The 10,190-nt window shown below is 51.5% G+C and overlaps 1 pseudogene; it reads right to left on the bottom strand.

Annotated features, from left to right (window-relative positions):
- Positions 1 to 2,527: 2,527 nt before the first annotated feature.
- Positions 2,528 to 9,377, bottom strand: LOC132481575 (nuclear RNA export factor 2-like; annotated as a pseudogene).
- Between the last annotated feature and the right edge of the window lie 813 nt (positions 9,378 to 10,190).

The raw sequence follows: 10,190 nt of genomic DNA, 5'->3' as shown, positions 1-10,190 counted from the left end.
TTCCTCAGTCCTCAAAGGTTGTCCTGCACAACTTACATTCCCACCAACAGTGCAAGAGGGTTATGACCCAGCAATCCCACTACTGGGCATATACCCTGAGAAAACCATAATTCAAAAAGAGTCAGGTACCACAATGTTCATTGCAACACTATTTACAATAGCCAGGACATGGAAGCAACCTAAGTGGCCACTGACACATGAATGGATAAAGAAGACGTGACACATATATACAATGGAATATTTACTCAGCCATAAAAAGAAATGAAATTGAGTTATTTGTAGTGAGGTGGATGGACCTAGAGTCTCTCATACAGAGTGAGGTAAGTCAGAAAGAGAAAAACAAATACCATATGCTAACACATGTATATGGAATGTAAAAACCAAAAACGGTTCTGAAGAACCTAGGGGCAGGACAGGAATAAAGACGCAGATGTAGAGAATGGACTTGAGGACATGGGGAAGGGAAGGGTAAGCTGGGACGAAGTGAGAGAATGGCATGGACTTATATACACTACCAAATGTAAAACAGACAGCTAGTGGGAAGCAGCCGCATAGCACAGGGAGATCAGCTCGGTGCTTGGTGACCACCTAGAGGGGTGGGATAGGCAGGGTGGGAGGGAGACGCAAGAGGGAGGCGATATGGGGATAAAAATACACATATACCGCATTCACCTTGTTATACAGCAGAAACTAACACAACGATGTAAAGCAATTATACTCCAATATAGATGTTAAAAAAATAATTGTCCTGCACACTAAGGAATGCGGATTCTGAGGTAAAGAAGGAAGTGCCTGCCTCTCAGAGGTATGTCATCTCCACGTTTTTACCTGACATATTGTACTTTTATCACTAATGACTTTATACATTTCCTACACACAGCCCATCGATACGCACACACAAAGACACACACACACGGAGATATGCTGTCAATTCCATTTGGTTCTACTTTATCTCCCCCATGAAACTGAGCACAATGAATGCTTTTCCAAGTTAATGAAAGCATGTGCACATGTATGTGTACTATCCTATTCCTCAATAGGGGTTTTGAGGGAGTACCCCTTGGGCCTGTTATATCAGGGGGCAACAAATTGACCATTTCCCCAGCCCTAGAAGCCCATTGTCTAAAAGGGAGGCTGCTCCACTGTCCTCTAGAGAGGGTGAGGGATGGAACCTCATTCCCAAACTCCCACTTACCTGGATAGGTGACAGAAGCTATATGAGGAGGAGCTTTGTCATGTGTGAAATGGGACTCATCTTTAACACAGAGCTGTCCTGAGGGGTGAATGAGAAAACCTGGGGCTAAGGCAGGCATTGTGGAAAGGTGTTTCTCATTGTTTCTCCTAATGAGAACATAGATATCTTTATGAAGGAAGCAAATCTCTCTCTGGTACGCCTTGAGTTCAAAGTTTTAAAGACAGAAGGATCTCTAGCTTCTTGGGAGACTCAGAAGCTCCTAAGAGCTGCCCAACATCGTGCCTCTGAGCAGACCCTAACCCAGTTCCCCATGCTGGGAAGACAGGCTTGCCTTTGATTCACCTGGTGAGCTCAGTGAGAGATGGCACCAGGGCAGCAAGCTGTGGTGTTTGCCTAACTGCTGCTCCTGGACTGCTCCGCCTGTTAATACGTTTATGGGAAAAGTCTAGACCTGTCTCCCATTCAGCAGTGCAGGGGTCCTCAGATCACGTGTCATCCAGCCACGTCACACCACAGTTTCAACCATCCGCTGCCTCCCTGTGAGACCAAAACCTAAAAAGTACTACCATTTCATTGAAATACAATTGTCCCTTCTTTCTTTCACTAATAACTAAATATATATTGGGCTTAAAATTTATACTATTCCATTTGAGGTGTCTCATTAGCTCTGTGGTAGAAATAAGATAAGAAGGAAAATTAATATATGGGCAAATTTAAGAGTGGAAAATGAGCTGAGATGGCTCCTTCCCATTAGCTGTTAACTTGCTCAAGCTTCAAGGCACTGAAGATTAAATAATCCCTCTTTGGACCCCTCTTCCCCATTCAGCCACAAGCCCCTCTTTCTCTTTGTCTCTGTCTCTCTATTTCCTTCTCTCTCTCTCTCATGATGAGATCTCATTTTCTGTAGATAAATATAGAAATATATAAACGTGCATAATAAATATGTAAACACCTACATAAGCAAACTTACAGGAAGATATGATGAAGATGAAAACATTCAACGGTTACCTCTGGGTAGTATGTTTTGGGCTAACGATTTTTCCCCCCTCCACATATACTGTGACATATACAGTGGAATGAACCTCATGCACACTCCTGAACACCCAACTCTCTGTTAATACAGAAGCAGCATCCATGAAATTAATAAAAATAATACAAGGCTGCTCAAAATAACTAGGTAGCTTTATATGTACCACGAATGAAATGTTCAGATTAAAAATGACTGAAATAAACAAGGAAAACAAATTACCTTTAAGTTCCCATTAATCCCTCCTCTACTCGTCCCAGCTCCCTCCTATCCCCATGCAAACCCAGCACTCACTTCTGAGACCACTAGAGGTTCATCTCAGATGGCGTGGAGGATGCCTGCATGATGTCCTGCTGCAGCTGGGAGAGGGTGTGCATGGAGCTGGAGGTGGGTGTAGGCACTGGGATGCAGAACACCTCTGGGTCTCACTGGGGTTGGCATCCCTCACAAACAGCTCGTCATTCACGATGCACAGACTGAAGGAAAAATGGGCCCTCAGACAACTGATGGATGGACACCCTCACCCCCAATACTGACTCTGCTCCCAGTGGCACTCAGCAACCAGATTCCTTCCACGTCCCTCCTGTGTCTGTCTCCCAGGTTCCTTGACTGGTACCTCTGCCCCTCCCCACAGAGCCCACCTTTGGAGAGACTGTCTACCACCTTCACTCGATTTATAGGTTTATCCCCAACCCATGGGCAATTTCGCATTTACCCTTTACCACAGCCCAAGGGCTGGACGCTCTGATCCCCATTCCCGGAAGAAGACACTGAGTCACACAGAGGTCATGTGACTTGACCAAGGTCACACAGCGACTGAGTGTTGTGTCAAGGAGAGAACCCATAGGCCGATTCCAGAGCCCACGCTCTTCTTAACCAGTAGGCTAGACTGCTCCTGGCATCTCCCTGCTGGCTTTCCACAGTACCGAGTAAACCTAAGGTCTGCACCACCACATTCCCATGCCCCTGAGCCCAGGCGGGGATGGGTATTCCCGCCCACAACAGGGCTCTCACCTGCAGTATCTGGCACGGGTAGCGATGAAAGTCCGGGTGAAGGCACGCACACAGCCCTGACAACTTCCTTCAACAGCAAACAAACAACAATCCCCCTTAGTGTAGCACATGCTGTACATGCTCACACGGCGGTCCCCAGTCAGGGTGTGACTGGACACTCATGCTAAGAGAGCAGTTGTTCACAGGGGCCAGGGTGTCTGGAATGGGGAGGGCAGCTGTAGGAGCAGTCTGAGCCCAGTTACATGGCCCCTGACAACCACTACACAAGTTCACGGGTGCATTCTTCGCAGCTCCCCAAGAGGTGGATACTACTACCGCATTGTGCAAATGAGGATACTGAGAGGTTTAGTCATGGCCCATGTTCTCAGAGTAAGTATCCGGGTAGAGAGCCACCAAACTCCACAGCCTATGTCCCCAACGCCCAGGGTATGCAGGGCAGACAGGCATGGACACAGCTCAGACCTGGATAGTCAGTGGGAAGACTGAGGGCTGGAGAACACAGTGGGGAAGGGGAGGGGAGGGGAGGGGAGGGGAGGGGAGGTGGGAGAGGGCAGGTGGGGAGGGAAGTGGGGAGTGGAGGGAAGGGAAGGGAAGGGAAAGGAAGGGGTCCAGGAAGCTGGGTGGGTCTGGGAGTGAGCCTGGCCACGGGGAGGCAACAATGAGACATCAGGGGTGGGGGTCTACACACACTTGCCTTCCTTGAACACCCCGCTGATGGAGAAGCAGAGCATCGTTTCCTGAAAGGGAAGAGCCCAGGTGCCCAGTCACCACCTCCACCTCCTACCCACCCGTGGCTTCCTGGGCCCGCCCAAGGGAGGAAGCAGGTGCTCACCATCTGGAACCAAATGTCCACTACGAAGGAGCTGAAGTCATGCTGAGTCTTGGGCAACCCACAGAGGGTGTGCACAATGACACGTTTTGTGTGCTTCAGCAGCTGGACCCGCAGGTCTGTGAGGGGAGGGCAAGCGAGCGAAGGTCAGGGGCTGCCACGCCCTGGGCCCTATGATTGACCCCTTCACCACCCTTTCCCACCCAGTCTTCCCATCGCACACTCACGGGGGTCCTTGAGCTTCTTCATATTCCTGCTGTCCTTGAAGTACTCGCACAAGCTGCTTCTAGGAGACAAAGAGCAACAGTGGGTGGTGCGTATTTGCAGGAGCTGGCCTGGGTCTGCTGGGGAGCCACACGGCCCAGGAGCAGAGCCTGTGATGTGATACTCACGGGGCTGGGTCCTCGGGGTGGAAGGGAATGGTCAGGGAGAAGCAGGCCTCCTCGTGATAAGCACCCGCGAGACGCTGTCGGTCTCCATAGTCATGGATCAAGTAGTACCTAAGGGAGGGCAATGAAGACAGTCTATCTCTGTGGTCTGGACCTCAAATGAGACTTGAAAACTCCCCTGAGCAGACCTGTGCTTAGGTGGCCTCACCTCTCCTAGCCCTCCACCCCTTGCTCCGCTTGTCAGAGGTACTTACTGCTGTAGGAATTGCAGGACTAGGCTCTTCAGCTCATCAGATCCAAGGAAGATGTGCTGGAATCAAATGGCACTTGAGACTATGCAGTAGATAAAGCCTCCCTGCAACACCCCAAATGTTGTTTGATCCACTTCCTCACCTTGCAGGGCTTTACTATGTAGGGAGTGTCAACGTCAAGGGTAACTGGAGACTGTAACTCCTGGCCATCCTGCAGAAGGGAAGAGGAAGTCAGGAGTGGAGACCAGGGGAGTGGCCCTGGATGATCCGGGAAAAGGATGGGCCCAGGAGGGTGAGGGTCAGAGGTCAGGTGCGAAAGGGCCCTGGATATTCCATGGGAAAGCTTACAGTGGATGTCTTCATCATGAGGTCCTGGAAGTCTCTAGTGTTATATTCAACTTGTGTGTGTGTGTGTGTGTGTGTGTGTGTATTTATGGGTATTTTTCCAGCAAGTATATCCATGTCATTTTCAGGAGTCCATGTCCCCCAAAATGGTTAAGGTTCTGATGCTAATATGCGATCTAGGCAAGACCCAAACGGCTTGAGGGCAGGTGCAGAGGCCACCAACATTCGTAAGAGACAATGATTTACGTAGGCACTTACCAGGCGTAACAACTTCGGGAAACATTCTCTGATGGCCCTGTCCAAAACCAAAAATAGAGAAGAGGTGGTTGATAGTTCAAGGTTGCAATGCTTCCTTTCAGTTAACACAATAATACCACAAAGAGAGATCAGTGTGTTCTGGCCAATCCAGCAGCACCCCTTGCCCAGCTCTGCTTCTGATTTTAAGGGTTTTCGGTCCACTTGCCTGTTGAGCACTGAGTATCTGTCATCTTACTGTCTGAAAGGCACTGTCTCCTCATCTCTCTCAGTACCTTCACTTAATATTCCTTCCCTCCCTCCCTCTGCTTCGCCTTGGTAGCTCCCACCCAGACTACTCGGACTCCCTTCTCCAGTGCCACAGGGACCAGCATTTCAAACCCATGCTGCAGGCTTGCTTCTCCTCCCTTCCTTCCTCCAGGGCCCCACTGAAGGCTGTGGGGAGAAGAGGGCATGGAGTGGGAGCCCGGGGCCCTGCCACCTCACCGGGAGTCCAGCACTCTGGCAAGACCCGGACACCCCCCCGGGATGGCCCAGGATGCTGGGCTAGGGAGGTGAGTGAGGTGGGGCTCAGGAGGCAGGGAGGGAGATGGAGGGGATGAGGACAGAAAGGGAGTGAAGGTAGGAGGGGAGAGATGAGAGAGACCTAGGGGCACAGAGACAAGGGAGAGAGAGAAAACAAAGGGAAGGGAAAGAAGCTCTCCCGTGGTGGGGGTCAGGGAAGAAGAGAGAAGAAAGGGGAAACGGCGCACCCATTGCGGCTCTTCACCTGCCCCAGAATCGCCCAGACACACCAGCTAGGAATGGAAAATATGCACATGTTGAACTGGGGGCCCATTGTATGCTGGTTGAAACTTTGTCACCTGTGTGAGCTCAGCCAGACTTGGGCATGGGAAACAGAGCAGCCATGGGGGCAGATCTTCCCAAGAAGGAGAAAAGGGTCAGGTCCCAGCTCAGCATGGGCTGAGGATCCGTGGCCCCCTCTGATGACCACCGTCTTCTCTCCTGATGACCCCTGCACCTGTCTGAGTTGGTTCTTTATCTGAGGAATCATACCTGTCTCAGGCTGCCCAGGGCTCCTGTGAAGGACCAGGCGGGATGCTGTGACGTGCGCAGGGAGGGATGGCAAGTGCCCCTGAGAGGCCTGTCCTTCTCTCTCCTCTACCACCTCTGCCCTGTGCCATCCACTCCTGCCTCAGGAAGCCCTCTGATCACTGGCGGGGACCCACGTCTGGCCCCCCTGACTCAAAGAGCCCTGCTTTTTCCCAAGCTGGACCCCAAGGAGGGTCCAATTCCTGGCACTGGGCCAGCAGAATGGATGTCATGACAGCAGCCACCCATGGCCTCAGCCCTCAGCATGGCGCAGGAAAGCCCCCATGTCAACCTGGGAGAGGAGGGTGGACCGCTTTGGAGGCAGGGGAAGAGGGCCCCTCTCAGAAAGGGGGAGGCACACCCCAGCTCAGCACGAAGAAGGAAGGCTTCGCTCAGCAAGAGGCCCGGGACTGGAGGACCCTTCTCAGTCCAGGGCGCCAGCATCTGGATCAAGGCTGGTCGCTCCTGGTGCTGGTGAGGAGGAGAAGCCATGCTTCCTGGGGCACACTCTTGGGGGGCCTTGGTGCAATATAGCTGGGAGCAGAGAGCTGGAAACAGACCCCAGAGCGCCTGCAGAGGTGAGCAGGTCAGGGGAAGGAAACTCCTCACTGGTGATAGGCACAGAGAGAGCAGAAGGTGGGGCCTGTGATCCTCCCAGAAGACCAGGGCGGCCACCTGCGGCATAGGGGCACTGTCACAGATAGTCTAGGCTCCCATGGGTGAAGGTCACCAAGAAGGGTGACAGGGTGTTCACACTGACCTTACATAGGTGGACTGGTCTGCGAAGGTGCTACACAATGGGTTCCCTTGCAGCCACAGCTCTTCAAGCTTCAGCCCTTGCATCTTGCTCAACTCCCACACAGACTTCAGCTGAGAAATATGGGGTGGAAGTGGGAAATGGAATCCCATGAAAGGGGACATCCAAATCCCTGCACCCCCAGACCCCTCCCTCCCCGACAGGTCCCTTCACCTGCCTCCTGTCATCACTCTGATGGCCACTAACAGGCCCCCTCTGCTCTCAACCCAAGTTTGACCTGGCTCCCTCTTCTCACCTCATTTTCAGACAGGTTCAGGGTTTTGACCGTAGAGGCCACCTGTATAATGTCAGACAGGCCATCCAGCTGGTACAGCTTGTTGCTGCTCAAGTTCAAGGACAACAGCTTTGGGGCAAGAAGAGGTAGAGTGAAGTTTACTATCGAGGACCTTGGAGACAAATCTGCCCTGCACCCCAGCTCTTGCACCCCCTACCCTAATACCAGCACTGGGCCTACAGCCTCACCTCAGGGAAATTCTTTTCGATGACATGCAGGGTGGCAGCCATGCAGCTTCTTCGATTCAGAATTATATCAATATCATGGCCTACCAAGTCTTCAGGAAGGAGAGGGGAGGGAATCAGGTGGCTGAGTGGTGTCTGGGGCCAGCACCAGCCCCCTCCCCACGTTACCATCCCTAAGTCACCCTCCAGGAAGACCCCTCTGCCCTCGCCTGCCCTAGAATTACTGCTGTCAGCCATACCTGGGTCAAAGCGGAGCCTCTGGAGGTCAAGAGCTTGCTTGAAGATATTATATCGTTTGCTCAATGTCAGCTGCAGAGTGAGAGATGGAGACAGCCGCTCTGAGGCTGTGGTGATGGCAGGGAAATCAGGGGTGAGGGGGACGGGGGACTGGAGGAAGGAGAGGTGGGTCTGAGCGTTGGCACACAACACGTCTTGAATCTGCATTACCTTTAGCTGCTCCATTTCTTCTGGCTGCAACTTATCCCGCACAGAGTAGGGAACAGGGGAGGGGCCAACAAAGACAGGTATCTGCAGGAAGAAGACGTGGGGTAAGCACCAGGAACTCTAGTTCCAAAGAAGACAACCAGCCCCTGGCCTGTCCTCCTTCCTCAGGATGAGGTACATGTAACGCCCTCGACACACACCTTTCGTCTCTCCTCGTCACAAATCTTGTAGCTGACATCCATCAATGCACAGGCAGTGCTAGCTTCCTGGACAAAGAACTGAGCCCCAGTTTGCAAAAAGTGGAACTACAGGGATTGAATGCAACAGCAATAGTATCAGAAGCCAACAGACCCTGCTGAACCAGGTCTCTCTCTCTCCCCCTTCCCTGTGCCCACGCGTCTGTCTTCCGCATCCTCTCTTACGTCCACTGGAGTGAAGGGGACACTGCAATGGCTCTGGATTGAGTTCATTAGCCATGTCTTGTCATACTTCATCCCACAAGGAATCTAAGGATGAAAAGAAGGGATGGGAGAGAGGACAGACAGCAGGGAATTTAGGCTGCAGGACGAACCTTTTCCTGTTCTTTTCTGGCCTTCTACTGAGCTTGAAAGGGCTTCTAAAGAAGGGATCACTGGTCCGATTTCTTATGGGTGTGCGTAATATGGATTTCCTAAATACCCTTTCTCTCCAGTCAAACTCTCTTCCTCATAATGAAGGTGACAGAGATGATCTTCCTTTTATAAATTTCCAGGAGATCCTACCCAGTGCAGACATTGCTTGCCCCTCAGACAAGGTCTCCAGAGGCTTGAACCTCCATCTCGCACACTCAGCTTGCCAAACTGAGACCTCCAATGTGGAGTTGCTCCATATCCTTGGCAGTAGTTTCCATCTTTGCTTTCAGACAGGCTCCTCTGTTCTCCTCACAGTCAGCCTGTTCCCTTAACATTGCTTCTCTGAATCTGACCTTAGATGAACAAGACTGTTAACTCTTGGTAATAAAAGGGACAGATTACAAACTGTCCCCAGTGAAATAAACCAGCATGTCTTCATGAGCCCAACACAACTCCCCCTGGCTTTTCTCTCCTGCACATTCCATACATTTTTCAGGATACTCACTGTGACCCTGAACCAGCTCCCTGGGGTTCCATCATGTGTGTTCTCCCCCATTTCTCTCTCCACAGGTGTTCTCTTTCTCCACACACTCTTATCCCTGTGGCCTTCACTGTGCCATCTCACTCTCCTCATGTTGTCTCGGATGGTACCGGGAGAGCTGCAGGGGGGATGTGGAGAGAAGGAGGGTGAGGGGCCATAAGTGCTAAGGAAGTCTTCTGTACACCCTCATCTCTTTGACACCAGCACTACACTTAGCTTTGCTCAACCATTATTTCACTTCGAGCAAGCTTCTGTTTTGCAGTGAGAGAAGAAAAACAAGTCCACGGAGACTGAGAGAGGTGCATAGTCCCAGGGGCTCCTGTGTAAAAACCCTGCTGCCTGACCACTTACTGTCTTACTTCGGGGTCCTCCGGGACATCCCTCTTCACCACGTTTCCAGCATCCTCCTGGAGGTGTGAGGGCTGAGGCTCACACCCATCGTGTTCGTAATGAGGGCTCCTCTCACCAGAATTACCTGGGAAAGAACTCCAACCTTTCTTTCTCCCTTGAGGTGGTCTACCACCATCACTGTATTCTGAAAAGAGGAACAAAAATACAAGTTTGCAGACACATCTGTGGTCCACTTACCACATACCATGTCTTAGGCTAACAGCATGGTAGGGCAGGCAAAGTGCCAACCTGGCCTAAGGGACCAATCCCACAAACCTCAGAAAGGACACTCTTCTGCCTGTCCAGAGAGGACAGCCTTATCCGACAGATGGCACTATCAGGGGACGAATCGAGGAGGAGCAGGATGAGGAAGAGGAGGACAAGGAGGAGAAAGAGGGAGGAGAAGGAGGAGGGAGGAGAGGACAACTGCGGTGAAACTTTTAAAACAGTGGAGCTGGACTGATAAAGAACCGCGGTGTATGCGTCCATGGGTTAGACTGGACAGCAGTCATATATATACCAGGAAGGCAC

This window comes from Mesoplodon densirostris, chromosome X (genome assembly GCF_025265405.1).
Source record: "Mesoplodon densirostris isolate mMesDen1 chromosome X, mMesDen1 primary haplotype, whole genome shotgun sequence".
In the NCBI taxonomy this organism is placed as follows: Eukaryota; Metazoa; Chordata; class Mammalia; order Artiodactyla; family Ziphiidae; genus Mesoplodon; species Mesoplodon densirostris.
The sequence above is the reverse complement of the archived record's forward strand: the minus strand, read 5'-3'. Positions and strand labels throughout refer to the sequence as shown.